This window comes from Phacochoerus africanus, chromosome 4, assembly GCF_016906955.1.
Source record: "Phacochoerus africanus isolate WHEZ1 chromosome 4, ROS_Pafr_v1, whole genome shotgun sequence".
Taxonomy (NCBI): domain Eukaryota; kingdom Metazoa; phylum Chordata; class Mammalia; order Artiodactyla; family Suidae; genus Phacochoerus; species Phacochoerus africanus.
Window position 1 is genome coordinate 95,870,983 of NC_062547.1, and position 27,864 is coordinate 95,898,846.

At 37.8% G+C, this 27,864-nt stretch overlaps 1 long non-coding RNA gene across 1 annotated transcript; it reads left to right on the forward strand.

Annotated features, from left to right (window-relative positions):
* Positions 1–14,756: 14,756 nt before the first annotated feature.
* On the forward strand, positions 14,757–27,232 carry LOC125124336 (uncharacterized). Its single transcript, XR_007134270.1, has 3 exons — positions 14,757–14,812; positions 25,111–25,187; positions 26,717–27,232. It is a non-coding gene; the product is annotated as an uncharacterized LOC125124336 (long non-coding RNA).
* Positions 27,233–27,864: the final 632 nt, after the last annotated feature.

Consider the following 27,864-nt stretch of genomic DNA (forward strand, 5'->3'; position numbering starts at 1 on the left):
TAAATCAACCGTACTTCAATATAAATAAAAAATTAAATTAAAAAATGTGTTTCTGGCTATAGATATAATTCCCTAACATTATTCTAATCAACAATGAAGCAGGTCATCCTAATTCAACAGAAGAGATAATATTCATTTGGATACACAAACTCTATAAATGTTCACTTAAAATTAAACAAACATTTATTTTAAACCTGTTTTTTTTTTTTAAATATTTAGAGGTAAAAGTTGGTTTTTCTTGCTGTCCTTGAAAAAGCAAGCTACCATGAGTTCTAGAGCTATAAAGAAATTAATTCTGCCCAAAAAATGCATGAGATTTAGAAGAAGATTCTGAGCTTCTGACGAGATCCCAGCCCTAGCTGGCTCACTCACTGCAGCCTTGTGAAGCTAAGAGTACTGGACTCCTGGCCCATGAAAATTTTGTGATAATCAAAGTACAGTGTCTTAAGGTGCTATGTTTGTGGTCCTTTGATATGCAGCAACAGAAAACAAAAACATCTCCTTCCTCCCCCATCCCTATTTATTTTCTCTGTTCTCTATTTTATTGGATTTTGGATCTCCTGGGATAGACAGCTTTTTATTTTCACCTGTTTTTCTGTTCTACTTTCTGGGAAATTCCTCAGAAATTTTTATCTTTCAGTTCTAATAATCCCTTTTTCATATCTGCTAATCTATAAATATATATACATATATATGTATGTATGTATATGTATATATTAAGTTCTGATACCTTGTTTTGTTCTCTGAATGTTCTGACTTACTATAGTATCCTATTCTTGTTTCATGGTGGCCATATCTTTTTTTTTAACCCTTCTGAGGAGATTAATGATGTTTTATGTTTTATTTTGCTTTTGGATTTTCTTCTTTATGTAGAGCATGTGTTTCCTCCAATTTATTATTATCTGTTGCTTTATTTTGGTATCTTTACCTTTCAAATAAAAGATTTCTCTCCAGTGATAAAGACAGTAGCCATCTGGGTGCATTTGCATGTGTGTAGGGGTGTCGAGCTGGAAGTAGGAAGTGGCTTATCCAGCAGTGTTACTTTACTGTTTTGATTTGGTTTGGCTGTTTAGTTGGGGGACCTAGAATATTGGTTTCTTTAAACTTTTTTTGAGCTAGTCAGACCATGTGGGTAAAGATTTTCTCATCTCTTGGCTGAGGGTAAAAGTCTGTCAGCTACTGTTCTGAAGGTGAGTAGGTAAAGAGGGTTAAGGTTTTCAGGATTTAGCAAGCATATTTCTGTTTATTTCCCCTGCCTCATCTTCACTCCCTACTCAGCCAAGAGAGTGTATTCTACCTTCCCCAAAGACTAGATCTCCAGTCCTCTGACAGGGTTGGGGGGTAAGTGGGGAGGCTATGTTTGGAAAGGAGGTCTATGGTTGCCTAGATGCTAGGAACTGGGCTGTCATTGAGGGATCTGACTGCTTTTTAGACTTACAGCAGATCCTTCTATTTTACCCACCTCTCCATCTCCCCTTCAGTCCCATTTCCAGAGACATCTAATGCTGCCAAACTCTGCTGTAAAATTGAGTGAGTGAGCCTACAGATTTCCTCTTTGCTGGCTTCAGGATCTGTATTCTCAGGTCCATTAAGTTCTCTTTACCACTCATTCACTTGCTTTCTAGCCTCTAGGTTGTTTGTTTGCTTGCCTGTTTTGTTCAGCTTTTCTGCTCTTTCTGTCCTTATTTGTTTGTGCTTCCTAAAAATGTCTCTTACTGCCATTTCTGGGATTTGGGACAGAAGTAAAAGTAGATTTATGTATTCTAAGTACCATATTTACCAGTAAGCCTATTTATATTTTGCTGGAGACATTTTATAGTTTTGTGGGGAAAAGATATTCCAATTAATAACTCTACTGAAAAACAAACATACTGAAGACCCACCTGCCTTATCTTTTCTGGGATCTACCTGAGAAAGTACCTTTGCTTTTTTCCCCTCGAAGCTTAGACTCATGTCAGTAAATTGATTAAACAATTTTAGAGAATAGTCCTTTTCTCTGGGGAGATAAAGAACATTTATTTGTCAATAAATATATGGACTCTGAAAGAAGTAAATGCCTTTTCATTGATAATTAATTTTTCATGCTCACATAAAACTGACCAACTTCCACCTGCAGATAGATTCTTCTGGAACACCGTTGCTGGAAGCTGAGGTTTCTTTCTATTAGTACTGCCTTTATTCCACTGCTGACAGCCTACTCCATCAAACCAGAAGGGCTTCTGACAAAGTGATGAAGAACCAGCATTGTCTCTATCTTCTGTGTTTTGTTTTTAGTACTTGTTCATGTAACAGCTATCCAAAACAAAAGTTAAGCCACTCCATAGTTATAGAAAAATGTTCATAATGTAATGAATTTTCTCCCTAAAAAGGTAGCCACGTGTATTTGACACGTTTAAGGATGAGAACATCAGCACAAAGACGAAATCAATAAGCACTTAAAAACTTTGTCTCTAGGGGCAGAACCTACTCAATTCTCCCAACATCCCTAACCTCGGCAAAGACAGTCCTGCTATATTTGTTTTTATTTTAAGAACCCTTATGAAATTCACTTCCCTAAGCAAAGTGTCCCAATAGTGTACTCAAGGGATTTTCTCTAAGTCATAAATCGCCTCTATCTCTGAGTAATGTCACCTCCTCAGAGAAGCCTTTCCTGCCCACCCTATCCAAAATAGTCCTTTGCCTGCACCCTGTAACTCCCGATTTTATTTTACTTATAACACCTATCACCCTCTGAAATTATGTTACTCATTATTTGCCTACATTTAACTATCTAAATACTCCCACCAGAGAGGTAAACTCCACCAGAACAGGGACTGTGTTTGTCTTGCTCTCTCCAGGGCCCCCAGTTCCTTACTGTGGCCTTTGCACTTCCTTCTTCAGCCTCAGCTTTCCCCAGGCTGTTCATATTACTTGTTCCTTCACATTCTTCCTGCCCCAGTTCAAGTGTCACCTTTTCTGAGAGACCTCACTGACTTTTTGGTCTCTTCTAATTATTATTTCCATCAGAACCTACAGTTGCAAGCAATCAAAGGTGACTCTGGTTGGCTAAGCAGAAAAGTAGTCTAATAAAAGGATATTTTGTGGCTTGCTGAATAGTTGAAAGGGCTGGAGAGTTTGGCTTGAGTTAAGCTTTCAAATTAGTGAAGGGGTTTAGAACAAGTCACCCCCAAATGTGTCACTTTGGAATATGGATTACTTTGAACTGAAGTCAATGAAGGCCCAGATGACTCAGGAAGAATTTTTTTTAACCTTCTCAACTGCCTAAAAGAGTTTAGACAGAGGGCCTGGTCCAGGAAGAGAACTATACAGAGATAATTACAAAAAGTGTGGGCTGGGAGTGCTAAGCTGGGGAACCTAGCAGGGCCTATTTATTCAAAGCCCTCTCTGAGTCTCATAGTCTCTGCATGGCAAACATGTATGTTCCAAACATTTTCTCTTCCCATCTTCCTGTGAATTGTCTTCCTCCTCTTTGAAGCCCTAGACCTCCTTTTTAGCTCAGAATGGCATATTAGCCTCAGTTGCCTCTCTGCCAAGGAGTCTCTCTTTGTCTTTGCAGGGCTTCCATATGTATGTACTTCAACTTGTTTTTCTCCTATCAGTCTTATGCCAATTTAATTAATGGACCAGCCAAAAGAATCTACAAGGGTAAAGGAAAAATTTTCCTCCCCTCTACTAGCACCCAAAACTGTGATATAGAACAGATTTGCTAAAGGAACAACTCTAGCTGCTAAGGACAAGTTGGTTCCTTTGTGCCACATATCTATCACCTTGTAGCCTCAGCTACTATTACTAGGAGAAAGGGAAGGACAGAGAGATGAGAGGAAGAGAAACTTCCAAACAGGTCTTTTTTGCATCACAGCAGCTGATTCAAATACCAGCATGGGTGTGTCAAATCAGTGGAACCCAGGTCATCTGCCTGTGTTCTAGTCTTGATGCAAAGGAGATGGATTAAAAAACTATGTGGGGAGCTAGCCTTTACCTAACACCAAATCTTACACAGTGGTGCTTTCTTAAAGCACTGAAATATTGAAAAGCTTTTAGATGTGTCCATTATAGTCTGTATTATGTTATTTCATTTTCATCACAGCCTCATTAGAATATCTAAACAGCCTATTGAATATTTTTATTGTGTCACATTGTATTTAATCATATTACCAGAAGGTAAGCACAAAGAGGACAGAGAGTTTATTAGTTTCCTAGTACTGTTCTGACAAACTACCATAGATTTACTGGGGTAAAACAATACAAAATTTACTATCTTACCATTCTGGAGAACAGGAATCTGACAGGTTTCATTGGGTAAAATCAAGGTATCAGCAGGGCTCTATTCCCTTCTGGAGTGAATATATTCCTATTCTTACCTTTTCCAGCTTCTCGAAGCCATCTGCACTCACTAGTTCATGGCCTCCTCCTTCATCTTCCAAGGCAGAAACACCAGTTCAGTCCCTCACACATTTAGAGTATTTCTTCTCCTGGCTCACTTTACTTCCGGCCAGAAAGGTTCTCAGGTTTTTTTAAAGACTAATGATTAGGTTAGGTCCACCTGGATAATCTGAATGAGTCTCCCATCTGCAGGTCTGTACATTTTTTTTTTCTGTTTTTTGGCCTCAGCACGAGGAAGTTCCCAGCCTGTGCCACAGCAATGACCCAAATCACAGCAGTGACAGCACTGGATCCTTAACCACTGAGCCACCAGGGAACTCCCTGTAGGTCTGAAACTTCAATCACATCTGCAAAGTCTCTTTTGCCATGTAAAGTAATATAAATACAGGGTCTGGGAAAGTAGGGTGTGGACATCTTTGGGGACCAGTATGCTACTTACTATTATGACATATATATATATATATATACACACACACACACACATATATATATATCTCCTCCAAGTGTCAAATGATATCTGCCACATACTTAATAAATATCAATGGGCTGAGGACCGTAGATAATGGCTGAGTTGAATCAAATTTTCCCTATTGTGTCATACACATCCGACTTTGTCTGGTAGTAGAGAAAGAAGTGTTGGATGGCAAAACTCTGCCAACAGCTTATAACGGAACTGGCTGGCAAGGGTGCTTCATTCAGACTCATTTCCACACCTGCCCAGGGTGTCATGCTGTCATGCTGTCTTTTTGATCCAGAAGCCTGGGCCCCATATTTTCCCCCTATCCTAACCATCTGAACCCGTATTGCTGGCAGTTAGATGTATATCATGGAAAATTCTTGGAAACTTGGAGTCCCAGAAACTGATAGGAATCCTGAGTCAGATAATAAACCTTACAAGATGATTCAACAAATTAAACTAAATGATGGCGTTGTGACCTCTGAGACAACTTAAAACTTGCATTTAGTGTCCTTGTCAATGAAACCCTCTAGACATACCCATGAGCATGTAGGCATGTGCCAGCAGCCTGAAACCCACACAGTCATCACAACACTTCTTCCCAGAGAGTCTGTTTTACTCACAGCAAAAACATCGTTTAAGGCACTGTTTTCTTGTAAAATAAACATGGCCCTCTTATGGGGTAGTTTATAAAAATCTCTTAAATTTTCAAGGAAAACACATGTTTTTAATATTTAAAGACATTTTAGACTTGCTGCATTGGGTTACCCGCAGCAGTACCCAGTTCCCTGCCATCACTAGTTTAATTTTGTTGATGTAATTTCACCACCTCAAACTTCTACCTCTACCACTACTTAAGGGATACTTTGGTGGAAAATGTGAGAAAAAATGCTTAAAACCTACCTCAAATATAAATTAAATTATCTGGCTTTTGATATAGTCTGTATAAGGGCATATAAGAGCCTTCTTTTTTTTTTTTTTTTTTTAATCTTTCTGAACTTGGAACTACCACCATGAAAAATGACCAAAAGGTACTATTTTGTAGATATCCCTCAAGGTTGATAAAATACAGAATTCTCTAATAATGTTTATAAAGTCACAGAGTTCTGGATCAAGAAATCACTACCAAAACCCGTAAGAGACAAGACTCTATTTGGTCACCCTCCTACCTATTTTCCTCTGGATACCAAGAACCTAAGGTAGCCACAAACTTTCTACTGTGGTATCATATTCTTGTATGCCCTCCCCAAATTCTCCATTCTCTAAAATTGTCTCTCACTTTTTTATTGTTTTTCCTCTGTTTACTGCCCTGAATCCTCCCCATAAACAATAAAACTGACATATTGCTAATTAACATCCTCCTAGAACAAAGAATCAAGGAAACTAATTATTCATCTAAAGTAAATCATACTGAAATATGAATGGCTGATAAGTAAATTGCTTATACTTTGAAATCACCCAAATTAGTTTATTCAGCAGGGTGGGGCTTATGCCAGTTTTGTTCACTCACAGGACTCTACTGCAGTGCCTAGCAGGAAAGGGGTACTCAATATTTGTTGACAAGGAAAATACTTGGAGATGGCTGCTTTGAGTAAGGAAATCATTTTAGCGCCCATATTTTTCTTCAACTATCTATGTCCTTACATATTTTGACAGGCAGAAAAACAAGGCAAATGTTTTTTGGATTTGTTGTTTCTTTACTTCTTACAGCTAAAGATTTTCTTGAGCCTCATCTATGTGATTGCATAATAACAAATAGATGGTAGGGTTGTTTGTTTGGGGATTTGGGATTTTTCGACTTAGAATTTCTCTTCCTCCAAAAGATGTTTTAAAAATGTCCTTCTAGAACTGTTTGGGACATGCCCAAGTAGAAGAATAAGCCCATGAGCAAGGAATTCCTATGCAATCCTCTATAGCACTTAGCACTGACTGAATCGAATTTGGGAGCATTGTATAGGGGGCAGAGTCTAGAATAAAATCCAGCATTCTAATTCAGACTCAGCCAGTTGTGTGATTCCATGTGAGTCATTTAATTGCTTTAATTCCCCCCCTCCACTATTTCCACATCTTACCTCAAGCCTGCTAACCTATGAGGTTTAAGATCTTCCATTAACATGGTGCTAAATTGTTTTCAAACAAAATCAAAATGTCAGAATGATACAGCTTATACAGATTACAACTCTGTTACATTTCCAGAAGGATGTTTAAGATGCAATATATAAAATATTAGTTACGTGGTTGCAATGAACAATGCTAGAATTTCATCCGGTTATACTTTTAAGTGAGTTCATCCATGTTCCAGGTAAAAGCTAAACACAGAAAATAGCACGGCCTCATGCTTAAGGGGAAATGCATAATAATGCCCACCGGGGAAATGGAACAACCCAGATGTGGCTTTAACAGTGATCCTGCTTACCAGGCCTCTCTAGCCCACCTTCTTCTTCCTTTTGTCATCCTCTTCTTCTGGGGGTACACCCTCACTGGCAAGGAGTATAAAAAGCTATTACAAAAAGAAACTGGTAAAGTGATAAAGTATTGACCCAGTGGGCAAGGAAATGAATTATATAACTATAGAATGGTGTGTGGGAAAATATGTACCGACAGGAGATGAATAAAAAGAGGCACTGTGCATGTTATTAACTTGGACAGGAATAAAAGAAAAAAATCTTATCATCTCACTTTTTCTCTGCCCTATTTTTCTGGATAGATTTGACAGCTCTGAATTCCTCAGTGACTCTCCCGTCATTATTGCACATTTTCTTAGTTCATCTTTCTTCTTCCCCTCTTTCCACAGTTTTCAAGCCCCCATCTCAAACTCCAAAAAAAAAAAAAAAAAGAAAAGAAAAAGAAAAAGAAAATAAGAGGGGGAGAAAGAATCACAGGGCTGGGGCTTGCACATAACTCTGCATGACTCAGAGGAGTCTCAATTTCTTTGCACTTGTGTTTCTGCATTTGGAAAGTGGGCATAATAATTTTGTCCCAGCCCTGAAACAGGAACATGCAACTAGCAAGGGGGAGGGCATGTGTACAAGTTAACCTCTATGGTGTCATCGCCACTTTTTCTCTTCTCAACTCTTTGATTCACTAGGAACCTTGGTGGTTGTGAGCTTCCAAGGTCCCATGACTTTTCACCCATAGCCACAACTCTTACTTGCCCACCCCTGTAAAATGAGTTAATTTGTCCATTGCAGCATCCAGTTTTAGTCTTTCTGCTCTTATTTTTACTTCAAATGAACTAACAGTTCATCAATATCTATGATCTATTCATCTATGATTTTTTTTTTGTCTTTTTGCCCTTTCTAGGGCCACTCACATGGCATATGGACACTCCCAGGCTAGGGGTCAAATCGGAGCTGTAGCGTCTGGCCTACACCAGAGCCACAGCAACGCGGGATCCGAGCAGCGTCTGCGACCTACACCACAGCTCAAGGCAACACCAGATCCTTAACCCACTGAGCAAGGTCAGGGATCGAACCCACAACCTCATGGTTCTTAGTTGGATTTGTCAAGCACTGAGCCACAATGGGAACTCCCAATTCATCTATGACTTAAAAATGGCATAAAATCCCATTCCCATGTGAGATGAAAATTCCAATTCCTTCTTAAATTGGAATCATGTGACATTTTCTTTAAAGCCTATTAATCATATTTCCAAAAAGGAAGGCTCAATTTTTCTTTCTTTCTTTCTTTTTTTTTTTTTTTGGCCACATCTACAGTATATGGAAGCTGCCTGGTCCAGGGTTGAATCTGAGGTGCAGCTACAATCTATGTCACAGTTATGGCAATGCCAGATCCTTAACCCCCAGCATGAACTCCAGAAGGCTTAATTTTAATAAAATTTATATTTGTTACAGTTATTGATTTCTTTTTTATTATTATTATTTTTAGGATTGCACCTGTAGCATGTGCAAGTTCCTGGGCTGGGCATCAAATTGGAACACAACTGTAAGCTCTTGGCCTATGCCACAGCCACAGCAATGCTAGATCCGAGCTGCATCTTCGACCTATGCCACAGCTTGCAGAAACACCAGATCCTTACGCCACTGAAGGATGCCAGGGATTGACCCCACATCTTCATGGATACTATGTTGGGTCTTTGATCCACTGAGCCACAACAGGAACTCTTGATTTGTTTTTGCTGTCTCTGATCTCTTCTGAAACTGTCCTTTAAAAACTCCTCTTAGTGTTTGTAGGAATCGAGTAAGTAGGACAAATCCCAAAAACTCCCAATAATTTCTGTGGGAAACAAATTTTCTTGACACTATCTATACCAATTCAATACCACGAAAACCTTGTTTTCTTTCATCTCTACACTCTGACCAGAAAGTAAATAAATAAAAAGTTTGATTTCCACATTATTTCAAGAACATACATTTTTTTTTTTGTGGGATGTGGAATTCTGTAACACTCCTACAATAGAGTCCATATTCTTCCTTGTTTCATTCTTTACAATTATTATTTTTAGATGTGCAAATTAAACCAAAGCCATGGTGATATTGGACTAGAAGAGCTCTCTGATGCAAAATTATAGATCTCAGACGGTCTTTTAAATATGCCTTTCCTAGTTGCTATTTATCATCAAACATACCCAAATGTTTGTAGTTTGTGAATATTTTAAAACAAACCTATCACAATGTCTGAGTATAGCGTTAAGTCAATAGTTTCCAAACACCTCTTTGCTTCCTTATAAGCATTTAGCTACTGATATATCTTTTTCAATGAATGAAGGAGACCTGAGCACATACAATAAAGGAAAGCAAAAATTACCAGGTTTGGACTTCACTTCACAGCAAGAAAGATTCTGTTGAGTCTGCCAGCAGGGGATCTTGCGTATGAATACCCTACCTGGAAGAGCTGACACGTTGAAAATGAGATTAACACCTTCCTGTTTTACATTAACTAAGGCTAAAGTGTCATTTGCCTTATCAGGAGGAAAAATTCAATACTGAAATGATAGGGTTGCCAACAAGGTATGGTTTTAAGAAAACGTTAAAATATTAAGTAGGATTTTGTGTGTGTGTGGTGGTAGTGGTGGTGAGTCTCTGAAGATAAATATGTTGTGCAAATAAAAGCCAAAATAATCAGGACGCTTCAAGAGCTGAATCCAAACACAAGTAACACAGCAACTCCTTTTCAGGCCCATGCTAATTGACGTTTGGCTCACAGTAAACAACTTGTCAGAGCACTAAAAAAATAATAAATTAATGAATACACTGTGTCAAAAAGTACTGATGCCATGGTATTTGTTGCCAATTCCAGACCAGCCTAGAAACAGAAGAGCTAATATAAATGATTTATTCGTTCAGATATCAGATAGCACTTTTTAATTCCCTCACTTCACAATCCATCTAGTTATGTATTTACTAAAGATGAGCATTTAGATGAAAAATTATTAAAAATCCTAATGCAGGAAAGTCTCAAAATCACTGTCAAATATAAGTAGCATTGGGGCGGGAGAAGTGGGCCAGGAGAGGTCTGATATCTGACCCAGAGGAACTCCAAACAGGACTTGGTGGGCTTCTCTCAGTCTTGAAGGCCAGGAGGTCACCCACACTTCATCCTCAGGTGACAGGGCCCCTCCGCTGTACCAGGCACCCTCCTAGCAGTGGCACAGGGTCCCAAAAGGAGGATCTAAGTTCTTTGTCCTCCACCTCATAATCTAGTTGTGTAGACATACATCAACAACAGCTGGATTTCAAAGCAGACTCCAATCAGAGCAAAGGCAGAAATACCCCCAATGGGAGTCAGGAGGGAAGGAGAGGAGTACTCCTGGGAGGATTCGGACAATTGCCTAAAAGAGATTTGACTGTGAGCTGGATCCTTCAGAAAAGGTAAGATCTTAACAGATGGGAAGGGAAAAATGGTGGAGAGGGCTTTCCCAAAAATATGGACCAATTCATTTTATTTTGACACCATGATCACATAGAGCATTATAGTTAAATAGACACCTAAAATACATCAATGGGAAACATGTTATTGAAAAAAATACTGTCAGCAATCCACTTAAAAATAAACTATTTACCCATGTACACTGAATATACAAATGGTAAAAGGGAAAAAAAGAGACTTTATTCTGCTTGCTAAATGTCTATTCAAATCTTAAGAATAAAACATACCAGCAGCTACTATTCCTATTCATTCCAGAGCTTCTAATTGCTGCTATCTTATGGGGTCTCAATGAGATGGGGTCTCAATGAGAAGGAAGGAGAAGAAGGGAATGAAAATGCAGGAGAGTTTCAGGAATGCCGACAATGTGAAGTTGGAATCCCACTCTAACTACTTTCATTTATTGTTCTGAAGATGACACTGGTCCTTGTGTTCAAAGAGAGCTGGAGGAGGACAAGCAGTTTTAAGGTAGCACAAAGGAAGGCAACTTAATGCCTCCCTAAGGAAAAGCTGTGCTAGTGAAGAATGATAATAACAATAAAAGAAAAAAAAGAAGTGGGGGGGGGGGGGGTAGGGTGGGGGGGGGAGGAGTCCTGATAACTTGGGATAAGGAGGAAGGACAAGGTGGAGGTAACCTTTGCAGGTGTTCAAGGAGGATTTGTAAGCAATGCAAACACAGAGACAACAGAAGCTGTGAGGCAGTTTGTAGGACCAGATTCAGGGAGCTCCCAGGAATAATGGAGAGCACACGTTGCATCATCAGGATCACTGAGACCGGAATCCTCTGGGGAAGTCATGTCTGTTTTTGTACAAAATGTTTTGAAGCTGAGCTTGGGGGTGGAGTAAAAGAGGAGGGGAAAATCACTAGGAAAAATTAAGCAGTCTGAAAGAGTGTAAGATTATGAAGATAAATGTTTACCTCTCTGCTGCATTGTATCTCTTGAAATGAAACTGTTTTTGAATAGTGCTGCATCGGCGCTGCAAGAATGTGGGCATTGTGAACAAATTGACTGTCTCAGATGATTTGACACATTTTGATTTCTGCTTAGGAAAATATCTGTTAATCCTATTAGAAGGAGAAGGAGAGGGTCCTGAGCAGGCATGTAGGAGATCAAATCCCTTCACCATCTTGACCACACTCTCCCAATGCCAAGGTCTTCAAGCCTCAGCCATTTCTGCAAGACCGGATGCCTCATCCCTATCCTGCTTGGCACCCCCTGGAAACCCCCTCCTCTCCACCTCCCCCCATCCTCACCTCGGGCGCTCGCGAGGATCAAGGCAGGACTGGACGTCTGCCCTCTCCCTGGCAAGCTAAAGCAGAAAAGAGATCTTATTTCATGCTTTCTCTTCATTTACTTTTCCTTCTGTCCTTCCTATTCTCCTTTTCTTCCTTCTCCCTCCCTCCCTCCCTCTGTCTTCTTTATGTGGTTTGCTGTTTGCTAATATCCAACTCCAGACCATTCTTTGTGTTTGGCACAGGAAGCGGGTTTATTGTCTGGTAACTCCAGGGGGGATATGGTGTCTATGACGTTGTCTAGGCCGAGCCTCCCCCAGGAAGGTTAACTACCTCTGGCCTACTCTCCAAGGGGGAAGGATGGCAGACACACACTTGAGCACCAACTACCCTCTTCGGCGAGAAAGCAGCTCCGTCCCAGCCCAGAAGGACCTTTGCTTCCCACGATGGTGTGTCTCAATGTCACCAGGCCACTTATTGGGAACAGTTATCCAGGATCCAAATCAACAGAGTGCAAGTTAGGAATAGGGAAACAGAAGACATATTTTTCCCCCAACTACTTTCTCAAAAATGTTCTCTGAGCGACACCCAAGTCTGATCAAAGGGTCTGTTCATCCGTCTCAAGAGCCAACGCTAGAGCCCAGCATGTAGCTAAAAATATGCACTCACAGTCCTAGAAAATTGTATTCATTAAACTCTACCTACAGGTCCTCACCCAGAATCTGCTCTATGCCAAAGCAGCATGTTGCTGTTAATCCTCCTTTATAGATTAGGCAGTAAAATAAAGAGGGTGGAGCAGAAATGCAGGGGAAGCCTGCACACGTGTTTGGAAAAGAAGAAAAGGAAAAGCACAGGGATTTCTTGTTCTATCCTTCATGTTCCGAGTTGCCAGGGGTGTCCCGACACCACTGAGAGATGCGGGGCTTTTTCGAGTTCACAGTATTTTCACTTCCATAGGGTAAGTGCTACATGTAAAATGGGAATTTAGAGACAGATGAAACAAATGCCTTTCAAACTGTGGCACATGACTGTTTCTGGATCCCTCTTCCCCCCTTCTTCGTACGTCAAGGAGGAAATAGTAATAATCACAGCTCACATTATTGAGCACTTACTATGTGCCAAGCACTGTGGCAAGTATGCTATGTACATAATCTCAGTTCCATCTAAGATCCCTATGAGGTACTTGTGTCACCACCATTTCACAGAGGATGACATGAAGGTTGTAGAAAGGTAAATGAACTTGAGCAAGTAAGTGACAAAGCTGGGATTTGAACCCTAAGCTTCCAACACCTTCCTTTAATGTCTATGCCATAATGCCAACTCGAAACAGTTCCTGAAAAATATGTTCTGTGGTTTTTCATTTAAGATCTTGGTGACTGTGCCTTAATAAGAATTCTGTTATTATCTTAATCTTCACAATTTTCTGCAATCAAATAGTAGGGTTCCTGGAAGGCAAGGACTGTGTCTCCCTCACCTTTGCAGCCCCTGCAGCCCTTGAAACAAAGTATCTTGCACAGAATAGGAGTTAAAGAATTATTTGCTGAAATGCACTTTACATTATCTCTGTATCTAAATAAAGCCCATCTAAACAAGTCCATTTCCCAAACACTGGGTTTTTTCCTCTTCTTTGTAGCCATCCTCTTCTTCCTGTTTTGTTTTCAAAAGGTTGATTTTGAACTGGAGGGACATTGCAGTTGTCTTGTCACTTAGCGTGATTTGAAAGTGAGAGTCTGTGTAGTGCTTTAGCCTGCCCTCAGCAATCAGGCCTCACACTCGCAAGGCTCTGATTGTAGGAGTTGCCTTATTTGCATTGATGAGGATGAGCCAGCTGCTAGAGCATACAGAACTGCACCTGACACAATCACCGAGTTCAGGATTAGCGTGGGGAATCAGGAATCCACTGCGCTGCGTGGCAATCTCAGCCCTACATTAGAGTCACTCATGCAAAATGACCCAAATTTGCAATGAGCACAATTAGCAATCCAAAGATGCATGTTAATTTGGGGGCTGGAGATTTTCCTACATTTCCCTAAATTAAAAATAATAAATATACACTTTCCTAGACAAGTCTGGGAATGGAAATGATTCAGGGGATTCTGAGTTGGAAAAAAAAAAAAAAGGGCAAACCCCAGAAAACGTGGATTTCTTTAAGTAATCCCCCCCCCCCCCATACACATACCCAAGGTATTAAGTTTGGCACCAAATACGGTAAGGGCTTTGTCATGTCATGTTCCTTTTTGAATCAGTAGAGAATGGCTATTTATAAAGATAAAAATAATAAGAATAACAATAGCTATAATATGTAGAAAAGGATAATTTAAGCTTTAAAAAGGTATTTGATATTTCATATTCTGTATTAATATTTCTGAGACTATTTTGGGTCATACATCACCCAGATACACCCAATGATTTCAGGATTTCCTAAAAGTGTAAGAGATTATGTTGAATTTTTATTAAACAGAGTTTATAAATCAAATGGAACATTCACAAGCCCTGGGCTGTGTTTCCATGTGTCTGCAGTTTATAGGTATTGAAATGCTCACCTATACTTTAAGGGAAAAAAAAAAAAAACACAACATATTGCAAAAATTGAATAAATGATCATTCGAAGCAAAAGCATGCAGTTCAAAAGCTAAACCTCCCATTGGAGAACAGAAAATTTAATGAGCTTTTAATGGAATGCAATGCTCAGAGTAGTAAATTATTTGTTAGTTGACGATGCAATCAGCATGCTGATTAAGGTTGCTTGGTTTTTTACTAAACATTAACTGAATGAAAACGGGTAGTCCTTGTTCTGCTTGGGGGGCTTTAAGGAAGCAAATGGACTTTCAGAACAGAGATTGTCAATAAAGGTGAGTGCACTCCAGGTGTCATTTGAATATGATGATAAAATACTTCTGATAAATATTTAAAAGCATTTTAAATCCACAATGTTCGCCTAGTGTATTGTGGACTCTGTTTAAAGAAACAGTGGGCCTTAGCAGGCCTAACAACAATCCCTCTATCTCTCTCTAGAAAGAAATACCTAGATCTGCTTTCTTTTATTGCAAAAGGGAAAAGAGGGGGTGGTAAGCTTTGAAAATATAAGCCAGCATGGACTCTGGGATCAGGAACTGTTTGGGAGTTTGGAATAAAAGCCTAAGAAATGACAAAAAAGGACAAAAATCAAAACAAAGGAAAATATTCTGACAGCAAATAAAGGAAGAGACATCTGTTTCTCTGGATAGATTAAGATAAAAATTTAATTAAGCAGTTTTGATATTTCGATGCTTTAAAATAATTGCTATTAGAATACATATTTTTTTAAATTTATAAATGATGGCATTCTGAGAGCAAGAAGTATTGTGCTATCGGAGTGATAGTCTGTCTAACTTAGGAGGTCTGAAAGGGGAGTAAAAGAAAAAGAACAAAAATTGGAAATAAATTATGTGATGCTTATTTTTGTTGTTAGATTGTTAATACAGAATTTATAAGGTATATCATTCACCATATATTAATCAATATGTACATTAGCTATAAATTACTGTTTGAGATTTTGTTACTAAATCTGTTTAAATTGCGAGATTTATTTTCCCCCCAAAAGAGGGGATTTTTGTTTATTTGTTTTTCTCCCTACCAATTGAAGAATTATGGGTTTGTAGGTTAATTCTCTTTGAAAAGCTACAAAGTTCTTTTTCTATAAATCCTAATTAGTTTCATCATCGGCGATTCTCTGGCAATGATCAGGTACCCTTAAAATCCGATAAATAACTACCTCTCACTTTTAACTATTCCTGTTTATGACCCAAGAGGTTAAAAGCCTTTGACTGGCATTTGACTTCTGACCTCATATAAATGTTATCTTATCAGTTCCTGCTTGTTAACTTGTATTGAGTGCTTGTCCCTGATGGCTTTTAGATAAAGGGTTGTGGGTTTTTTTCTTTTTAATATATTTCCTATAGGAACTAAACCATTTGCTTTGTTCTATGCCTAGTGCACTCCAGTCTACATAGCAACCTGCTATAAAGCCGTTATAAATCCCCAAATATACTTTTATTTATTCTCAACATTATTTTAGTTTAGCTTTATGGGTGGGATTTTATTATTGAGAATATATATTTATTATAATTAATAGGAGTAATTACTAGTGCTCTTATTCCTTTAACATGTTAGGAAGCTGGTTGGCATAGCAGGCTGTCCTTTTTTAAATGCAAAAAGTTAAAAAAAAAAACAATTTTAGCTTTGCATTTTGCACCAGCATGAGATGAGTTAGAGAGATAATTTATGGAAATCTTGTCTCCCCAGACTTCAGAAGTCCGCCTAATGAGAGAGTCATCAGTAAGATATATCTTTTTTAAAAAATCGGATCCAGACCATGAACAGTGCATTTTTGAACCTTTGGGGAGGAAGGTGGTGGCCTGGCACCCTCCTTTGCCCTTCTGTGCTAAGAATTAAGGAGGATTTCAGCCTTTTATTCCTTTTACAGCTGTGTGTGTTGTTCACACATTCAAGTGTGTATGTGTGTGAGTCCAGTCACTGTACAAATCTAAATACATTTGAATGTTTGCATTTTAATCTCCCTCCATACCTCAATGGCATCATGAGAGTGTTCTAGGCAGATGTTGGTGCCTCAGAGACTGCCTCATTTACAAACGACCTACAGTGTGATTTCTAAACAAAATATTACATTAATTTCTATGTGGAAAACAGGCAGTGAGGAGGGGGAAGAAGGAAGAGGCAGCCATCTTGGAGGCATTTTGCCTTTTAGCCTCCTTCTTTCTCCTCCCAAGGCTCACTAGTTAGAATATTATCTTTATTTTTAATTGGCCTTCAGCAAAATGCAGGAGGCATGTACAAGAGACCTTTGTATCCGTGTTTGGAGTAGAAAAAAGTTGTACCCTCTTTGGACTTTAAATAATAACTGCGACTATAGACAAAGTACACCTATTATTCTCTATCCTTCTAAATAAATATACATATAAATGAAGCATATGCCACAGCTTGTAAGAGACCTGTACAAAACCTATTAAGGGAAACAAATGTCTATCTGGACCATTCATTTACTGCTATCTAAAGAATTAATATGTCAGTAAAGTTATCTGCCCTTCCTCCTCCCCCATTCTTTCTTTTCTCCCCAAACACACACTCACATGCACATACACAAACACACATTCAGATACCCCCACTATGCAGCAATGGCAACCCTAGAAACTTGTTTTTGTTTTTTTTTTTAAACAGGAATTCCCTTTCTCTTAGATCTTAAGTATTTAAGGAAGAATGGAAAAGACCAGCTTTTATTTATTTTTTATTTTATTTTAATTTTTCTGTGTGTCGAGAGCTGCTCTGGCTCTGTAATGTCCCAACACTGCTTTCATCATGCTCATATTCTGGCAACACACAGGTTTAACGCAATTTGTCCCAACTTTTCATTTCAACCATTGCTTTTCTCAAAGTGGCCAGAGTTTAAAGACTCAAAAGCAAAGGGAAAAGAAATACCACGGCAGGGGGAAAAACAAACCAACCCCCAAACTGGTGCTGGTATTCACAGCATTGACACATTCTCAAATGTTTTCTCTGTAGTTATAACACAAAAGCGCTTTCTTCCCTGTTTTGATGTGTTAAAGACGGGAAAGAGAGAGGACGCTTGGAAGTGGTAAAATAAGTATTTGGAAGCATAGGGAAGGTGTTCCTCCTTTGAATGTCCAGCATGTATCGATAACATGCAGATACTTACAGTTTAATATTAAAATTTTTAAAATGGAAAGGGGATGAAAGGTTAAATTTAAGCAAGTTGTGTCGAAATTGTTGAACTTTTAGTTATCAGTGTTGCCTTCATTTTTGTGTAATTAGATGTGTATCGGAAGCCAATCATTCTGTTATCTCTGAAATAAAGGTAACCAGGATTCTAAGTCCCTCTGAGAAGGGTGTGAGGACATCAATAATGAAATCTCATTGCCTAATTCTGGTATTTGGCAGAAGAAACCACAAACTTTTACTCCTTCAGTGTCAGTAAACTGAACTAATTTTTTTCTAGCCAATATTATTAGCAGATTGTTGTACTGGGCAAAATAAATAAGGATTTAAAAGACAAATAATGATCTGATTCCTAAATACTCTCCTATTCTGACGGCTAAATTCTCTGAGTTGAATCCCAGAGTCCTTTACCATTGTATGTTGTATCCTGGCTTAAAAAAAAAAAAAATAAGATTTAAACATGTGAGTTTGATTATTTCAAAACTGGTGCAAATTACACCACCATTCTTATTTGTATTTAATTAATGTTTTAACATATAGCTGTAAGTCTTAGTTTACCTAGGGCAGAAAAAAAGTGTTTACTTAAATCAGTTTCTGTACCAATGAAATGAACTCCCCCAACCATTTTTGATGTAATATTTAAAAATCGTTGTAGTTAGTAATACTTATAAATCATTGTGAGAAGAAGAAGAAGATAAAGGGTAATTAAGGCCCTTCTTTTTCTGTATTATCATACTTTATAAAGTTATCTAATGGTGTATTAAAATAGATTGCTTCTATATATTTATATGTTTATAAACTTAACCTAAGAATATATTATGAAGTACAGTCCATTTGATTTTTTTCTATTCCTTGCCAAAAAAATCAAACCTTCTCTATTTAGAAAAACCAGAGACTTCTGTGATATCATGGACCATTTTGTATTTCAGTAAAGAAGTTGAGGACAGGGAGTCAGAAATACCAACATTTTTAGGATCCAAGTTATTACTGTAAAGGTTTTATCTCTCCCTTTGTAAAGAGTGATCCAGATGGATGTCTAATTTCCCTTGGTCTCTGCCCCCTCTTTTTTGTGTGTTCTTTATTTGTATAAATTAGCTTTGTCCTGTCTTACTAGATTGTTTAATTTGGGCACACTCTCCCAGATAGGTTCTCATTCTCACTCCTCCCAACTTGTCAGGGTTTTAGGATGGGGAGTGGTCATCCTTACTTAAAAAGCTTTGTAATTCAGACAAAGAGAGCCTGGACCTTTTTTCTTCTATCCATCTGGACATACTCAAAGGTCACACCCAAGATCATAAGCCATGTTTGTATCCTTCTTATGGGCAAATGATAAAATAATATCCACAGGCATTTGATACCAGGGGCATGGCCTGAACACACACCTTGCCCTCTTCCCCTTGGCCTCTCCTGCCCTGAAGAATGAATACATCCATCTCCAAAGTTGATGCTTCAAAGTGACCAGTCAGATGCTAGCAGGTCAGCTGGCCATCCCCTTGGACAGGGGGTTCATAAATCAGAGAAATGTTGGTGAGCTTGAAAGAAGAAGGTAGCCCAGCCTGAGGGAAGCCACGTAAATCTCTCCCGGAGCATTGTTCCCAGTAGGGAGTGGGGGTGAGAGTTAGGGTAGCTCCTAGGGTCTCGGCTGTTATTAATGCCCCAGGCCCTCCTGCAGTGGGTGCTAACTTGTTGTGCAGGAGAGCTGCCACCACCCTTCCCAAACATCGGGCCGCTTGGAAAAGTCAAGCACTGCTGAGCCCTGATTTTCATTTAATAGTCAAAACCAAGATGCATTTGGGCTATGATGATAGGACAGCTCCCTTGAAAAGATTATTTGAACTACAAAGGCATTCATTTAGGGCTAGCGATGTTGCAAAAGGGCCTGCTAGAAATTAGCAGCCTGTCCTGGTATTTGGAGAGCAAGAGTGACAACTTATTGGAAGTTCTCAAGGAATCATTTATATTTCACACTCCACTAGGCAGCTGATTTGAGATTGTCTGTTAGCATAACAAAGGCTCTGAGCCTGTGAACTTCAGAAACCTTTCGACCTCTTAGCTGCTGGCATGAATAGCCCCCAGTCCTGCCTATAGAGATCTCCCAAAGCTCCCCTGTTCGTGGCTAAATTGTTAATCAGGGTAATTTAATATAGTTTTCAATATGCCTCATCTCTTATTGGGAAAGGTATTCACAGCTCCCCTACCCCTGAAAAAAAAAGTTCTTTTATTCAAGTGTGAGAGGGGCAGCTGCAGACAGACCCCCATCCCTTGCTGCTCCCCCTAAACCCCCTCTGTAGCAGCAATAATGTTCTGAGCAGCAACCACGGTGAAGAGCCAGAAAAAGAAATTCAGAATGACAACGATTCCCCTGCATGCACTCCAACCTGAACCTGAAATTCCAGTCTGTTTATGCCCAGAACGGACAAAACAAAAACCCAAGGCTCAGCCATAACTGAAACCGCCGTGCCTGCACACACACACACACACACACACATGCCACACCTCCTTCTCCACCCTCTCTTTACCCCCAGTCTTCTCCTCCCTCCTCATCTCCCAACCCAGCTTCTCATCTGGCTCCCAACAAGACAAAACGCAGAGACCCCAGGGCCTGCTCATTTTCATTTCTCTCCCTCTTTGGAGGCAGCCCACACCAGCCTGCACGCTCCTTCACAGTCACCCTGAGCCTGGAGCCCGCATCCTCTCCCAGTCTCACACATACTTGCTCTCACCCGCTCCCTCGCACACTAACAATTCACATGCACATTAGTTAGCTGAAAAGAGCCAGAGCACAAATATATTCATTTTAATCCAGTTAAGACCTAAGAGGTCTCATAGGATATTCTTCAATAGTTTGGAAACCAAGTATAAAACTCAGATTTTGCTACACTGTTTCATCTCAAAGAGGCCTACAGCAGGCCTTTCTTTCACTTTCTACCAGCCCATCTTGTAAAAAAATAAAAAAATAAATAAAGTGAATAAAAACAATCACAAGCAAACCACCCAGCTTCAGGCAGACACTGCTCCAATATTATTATGTTGTCTTTTTTAATGACTGTGTTTTTTTGTACCCACATGCAAAGTCAGAAGAACAGTTTCATATGAGGAAGGGAAAAATAGAAAAATCACTATTTTTTTAAATTAAAAATGTAAGGCTACAATGTCTTAATCTCATTTTTCCACGTTAAAGATATTTATCATCTTTCAGCTTTCGTTCCCACGTGAGAATTTTAAAACATCTCTAAACGTATCTGAATATTTCCTGATCCCTTTGGTGGTGATTTTCTGTGCAATTGTGCTCTGTCTTTGTGCGGGTTGAGGCCCTGTGCCTTGCTTCTTCCTGGAATAGCCATTTCTCGTGTGCCTTGTTTTGGTTGGTGAGCTTGTCTCAGCCTCCTGAAGTTGGATAAAGCCAGGATCTAGTGTCTGAAGTATTTTCTTTGAATTTGCTCTAGTTAGAGTGGTCTCTGGTGTGGGTGGGGAGACTTTCTTCCCTTACTTGGGATCATAATCTAGCATCTCAGAATTACTGAGATGGGAGACAAATTTCTGTTTATAGCATCAAGGAAAGGATTATTAACCTCCAAAACAAGAATTACAAATGTAGACCCACCATTAATAAAACAAAACAAATAACCCAACCTATTTCTCAAGATAATTTTGCTTGGAGTTAAAAGAATAAAAGATTTTTTAAAAGAGATATTTTGGTCAATTTTAGTATCTAAACAATACCCAGAGGTGACACTAGAACATAAAATAAGTGTAACTAGTTATTGTGTTATATGCCAATCCTAACATCTGCATTTTCCTTAAAATGAAGGATTCTGACAGCTTTCATTTCAATGTTGTGAAAGTTTTTAGATTATAAGCATTTTTGTCAATATCTGTTCATTATTCATTTTAACGATGGGCTTTTTAATTTATTTTATTCTCTAAGTAGTGATTTTCATTTTCTTGATGTCTTAAACCAAAATATTTGTGAAAATATTAATTGATAGTTACTACAAATCAGTGGATAAACATTTCTGGGTTCTCTTTTTTAAAAGCCAAAAATATATAATTCCTATATAAATTAACAGAAATTTAAATTTCAAAAGATGTTTAGAGAGAAAAAAAAATATGGCTTTTAAACCCAAGAAGGAAAAAATACACAATTTGCATTTTTTCAGTGCTTTTGCTTAACACTTTTTTCATTAGCTTTTTCTTCATTAGAATTTATGATCCATGTCCATCATTACACTTTCACATCTCTGATTTCTGTTAAATTTTCTAACAGAGGTTAATAAATACAAAGGGGTAAAAAGGCCTATTTGCTTTCCTCTGAAGTGCTATTTCAAGGTTATTTGTAGTTGCATTAAAATTTTTCCATATTCTAATTTAAATGATTAAAATTGGGCTGAAATTAATTCTACTTGGAATTAGGAAGTAACAGGGGGATTTTTAAAAAAGGAATTAAATAACATGAGTTTGCTAAATTATAACATTTTCTTAAGGTTGGGCCATCTAATACCCTCTTTAGCATGGCAGGGTTTGGGCTTCATATTTATGGAAGAAATAGGGTTGGGGGGAGAAGGATGTATACTTGGAATGGTGTTTGACAGGGGGAATGAACGCAGACACCAGAACAATTATATTACAATCCCATTGGGAATGCCAGCACCAAATTTAGCCAGACTGATGGGGTACTGTCTAGACGGTCCCTTTTGTGTATCAGCTGTTTTTTCCCTGCTTTATTGCACTGCCTGAATGTGTGAGTTGAACATGCATATGGATCCCAAACATGACCATTCCTGCAACCATACATTGATGTTAAATTTCCTCTCATTTGGCTGAGAATCAAGGGTTGTGTATTCCTACTGTATTCCCTTTACGCTATTTTGTAATTGAAATGCAGCTTCTAGAATTAGAGGTTTAACAAAGGTCGTAAGACAAAGTAGAAAGTACCTAGGCTGTTTTTTTTAATTATGAAAAAAACATACTAGGTAAACATTTCTATCTTCTCAAACATGTCCACCTCTTTTCTACAGAAGTAAAAGAAAACTAGAAAGAAAAGAAATAAAACAATGAGAGGAAAGAGGCAGAGCACATGTAAATTACCACCTTTCCTTTTGAAAAGGGCAAAGGAGAGAAAGAAAGAATATTTATTAAATGTTTACAGTGTAATTAATGGCAATATGTGTGGTTTTCCTTTTTTATCCTCCTTCCTTCTCTTTATTTGGTAAACCAAACAGAGTTCAATAATCAGGGATCTTGTGAGGTCCTAGAAATAAATTCCCAAACTCCTTTAAATAAAAGCTTACAAGATTGTTGTACTGTTACTAGGCAGACAGGAAATCCCAGAGATGGTTCACATCTGGGCAACTATCAGGATTTTGCTTTGTTCATCAAGATAGTGCTGGAAGGCCAGGGCTTACTTATATATGGTTGCAATATCCACACAAAATATCCATTGTTCCAAGGAGCGGAAATGCACCCCTAAACAGGATATACATTCCACAGGTGATAGGTTTGAAGGTTGGATGGCATTGCTAACAACCAATAATTTGCACCAAGCATAAATGAATTATTCCAACTAGAAAGTGAGAAATAGACACATTCATGCTAATGAAAATAGGTATCAGATCTACCTCTTTCTCTGAAATTTTTTCACCAAGAATGAAAAGGTGTAAGAAAATGGAATTCCACAAAGTGTAAGATATCATAAGTAAAATTCTTGCCTTATGGGAAGCTCAAATGTATTCACTATTTCAGGAAAGAGAATCCCATGTTTCATAGCACATTAGTAACTTTCGCAAATATGCACATACAAGTTATTTGGAGCAGAAATGCTACTTTCCCTTTGCTGAATTTTTTTCCTTAACAAAAGGAAAATGGAAAAATGTTTGGCCTTAAGAAAAAAAAAATCAAAGTTAGTGATAGAAAAAAACCATTTTTAATAGGGATGTGGTTTCAGGTACTAAATTTTGTCATTGATTAATGACAAAATGGTTTGGGTTTTTAAAATAATAATTTTCCATGCTTTACCACTGGAATTCAATAGCTACAACCTTCTGTAGACAATGAAGATTGTATCCACCTTTTGAGGATTGGGTATTGAGGAGAAGTCTGGAGGAATGAGAAAGTAAATTTTGTTCCCAATTTTACTGAATAGGATAAGATGAGAAGTTATCTATTTTGAAGCTTGAAACATCAGATTGCAAATCAGCAACCACAGGATATGATCAGGGACATGAGGTTGGGAAAATTTCCTGGTTGGAGAAGAGTATGAGACTTGAACACTTGACATTAAACATGATGACCTTGAGTAGGCACTTGTGGGCATTGATGTTAAAGACCTCTGAGATATAACTTTGATATGACTGAGAAAAAAAAATTCAACCAAAGACAAGGACAGAGAGTAAGAGAAATCAAGACTAAGAAATCAAAAAGCAAGAGAAAAATGGTAGGGAGGGGGATGCAGGGAGTAGTGATGGGGGGGTAGCATGCAGGAGTGGTGAGTGAGAAAGAAAAAGAGAGCAGAGAATGAATATTCTCAGCATTGTTTTAATCTAAAACAGGGATGCTTCCAGGAGAATGAATTTCAATGGAGCTGAGCCAAAAATAATTATAGAGATTTTCTTGTTTTGTTTTGTGAATGAAGAGCATCTCTTTTCTCTGAAGATGCAAGAGTGAGAAAGGACCAGAGCCAAGAGATTGAAGTGATGCCCCTCTGGCCCTTTACTTCCACACAGCACAGTAGCGGACCTTTCTTTCTTTCCTTTTCCAAAAGCTATTGGCACCGGATTGTGCTAGGAAGAGAGGGAAGTGGCAGCAGCCCTCCAACCTAGCTGGATTTTCTATTCTAACAACAGCTTGTTTACTTTGATAAGGCTGAAGTATTGAAATTGGATGCAAGATGGGGGGGCAGGGATACATATTTTAGGTTCTAGAGATAAAATTGAGCTATTTACAACTAAGAATATTCCCCTATTTGAGATACTTGAAACTTCCTTTGGGGTTTGTTTTACCAATTACTTTTGTTGCCTTGTTTTTCATCATCAATAGCAGGCTACTAAAGGAAATAAAGTATTCTCTCAATTTTCTTCCATTTTCTCTGCGATGTAAAATCTTTATCTTGGAACCTTTTTTACAAGGGAAAAACTGTCCTTTGTTAAAACAGCTTAAGCTATGACTGGGTTTTTGTGAAAGCAATATAACGTACTACTTTTGAAAGCAGAAGTAAAAGGCTTTATACTGATTTGGAATACACCAGGATTGGGGGAGAAACTCAGTAACATTAATAGACTTTGGGGAAGAAGTATTCATAAATAACTCATGACTAATACCTAAAGACTATGAATTTTCTTAACTTAAATTGACTTACATGCAATTCACACCATTAAGTACTGTCTGAACCTGACTATTCTTTCCAAATCTCTTGTTTTAGGTGTTGTGCCATGTTAAAGACCCTCTTGTCATTTTTATTATTCATGGATGGACGCTAATTCTACAAGTCAGTTTAAGGTATTTTATTTTTATATTACCTGAATTTAAAAATATATATATTTCAGAAACCTGAGAACCAGTGCCTTTCCTCTACATACTTCAGAAATTTTTTTATAAAAGTAAAAATAACTTTTGTTTTTATAAATATTTGCCCTGCTAAGTTTAACACATTAGTTATCCCGTAGAAGATCAGCAAGGAGTTGTAAGCCTAATGGATTAACATCAAAATGAATGTAGTACACATTTAAAACAAGAAAAACTATATAGTCAAGATTATCTATTGGCTTATGCATAAACATTTCAGAAAGAAACAAAAATATATATCATTTCCTTTAAAACTTTTACAAATTAAAATTGCTCCTGTTTTTCTTTTCAAAAACTATTGAAATGTATAGTGGTTGGCAATAAAGCTTTATAATTCTATTATATAGTTAAGTTTTCAAAAATTTTCTTAAAAATAGATTATGTTTTCATGTACATGGGACTTTTTTTAGGGATTTTCAAAACATGTTTTAATGTCAAGGTGAATATATTGTGTAAATCTATGAATATGAGTTTTATGAATCCACATTTAATTTAATTAATCATATTGATTCACTTGACATTTTTCTCCTCCTGAATTCCACCCCCCCTTTTCCATCTCTCTATTAAAAGCAATTCATTCACAGCGGTAGACTAATTTTTGAAGCAGATTTTACAAAATAAAACCGACAATGGTTTTAAGCATTCGGTGTAGATTTTGTTAGAAGTGGTTAAAATGAATATTTAAGAATTCAAAGTACTCAATCACACTAATCTTAACATTATATTTAAAACTCAATCCCCCAATGAGAGATGAACTTTTAAAAAAGAGCAATTATTAATATTAAATATCCAGAATAATCACTAATATACTCTAAGCTAAAAAAGTATATGAGATTAGCAATAAATATTTTTCCAAGTTTTAAAATAAAACTTTAACTCTTTTAAAATAATTTGCAAAATCAGAAAATATTTAGTAATGTTTAGTGTTAATAAAAACCCGATATCTCCAATATGAGAATTTATGACTATGCCACATCATTAAAGTTGCTGAGGGAAACTATTAGTCTACCAAAACATTTAAAATATGGTATACAGTAGTTTATTACTAACAGCAGTGATAGATAGCACATCAATATTTGTATTTGCTATCAAACTCTAGAATGGATTAGGAAATGAGGAGGTAAAAATAGATTTAAAGCTGATAAGTGCCCCAAAGATATTGGCAATAAATGATACACTAAAATGAATATAGAACCCTTGGTATGTGCACCAAGTTTTCTATATTTTATGAGAGTGCATAGATAGATGTATACAGATGTGCTAAATGTAGATATATTTATCATTTGTGTTGGTCACCATACTATAAAATAGAATTTCAAGAGTTCTATCTTGACCAATTCTTTTCTAGCCCCAAACTGCCAAACCAATTTCAGAGATTTTCTCAGAAAAGTTATGTTTCACTTGAACCCCACCACAGAAATTGCCCCAAAGGAAGCCTTGTTTGTTTCTTCTTTCACTTTTAGTGCTATGGAGTCCCATTTGCACCTGGAATGCTGGGAACAGGGGATGGAGCAGCAAGAAGCAATTGAAAGGATTAGGATGGAACCTTCCTCAAGCTTCACAGGCTTGTCTGCTGGCCACAGACACCATTATGGTATAAGATATGTTTAATATTAAGACCATAAAAAGGGCCTTCACACTCCTGAAAATTCTGAGGAAATGCTGAGCCTTTCTTTAGCCCATATACTTCACTCTGTTGGCCCAGGAATCTTGGCTAAAGATAGTTTCATCCAGCTCACATGCTTGGGTTTTGTCACTTCATGTCATAACCTCCACATTACTTAAATATAGTTTTAAAATGCATTAAACAGAAATGCTGATATAAGCCTAAATGTAGCTGTACTTGCTGTTTCTGCTCTAAGTTCATTCATGTGGTGGATTTAGTTCAAAAGCCCAGAACAGCCCTGCTTAACAGTAAGGAAACAAAATCCTCTTGGCCTCAACAGAGGCTAGGGAGATGTCAGAGCAGAGGGAACTCACTGCAGATATTTGAGATAAATACCTTCTGCAGAAATGTATACATTTCATTGATTTCCTATATAATGTAAAGGAAAGTATGCTGTGTTACAAATAAAGCCATGTCAGGCTTTTTTCCCCCTATATTACATGTTCTTTTATATATGTTGGACACAGAGAATATGTAGTAACATTTACAATAGGAACAGCTGACTCCAAAATAAGAACTGCTAGCGATCCTAGGTGTCTATTGAATCATAATCAAGGACTACCTGGTAAGAATTAAGTGACAGTAAAGGCTATTCTTGCTAAAACATTAGATGAATTGATAATTGTAAAAAGTAGTCACTTTGACAGAAAAGTCAACAGAATACAGCAGTAATTATATGTGCCTTGTATATGAGTATAGTGTATTACATCGAGGATGAAATGTGCTATTATAGAAAAAAGTATGGTACCTCTTCTGGATGATACAGCTGCATTAGGAAGTTTTATAGAATGGTTTATTTTCCAGAGCACAACATTTTGCCTTTCCACATGCCTTTTTGGTAGAATTTCTCCTCCCAGTTAAAAACTGGTTTTCATCACACAACTGCATAATTATTTTTCTGCAACTAGCGATAATTACTTGTTTTGTGTATCTCTACTAGAGTGA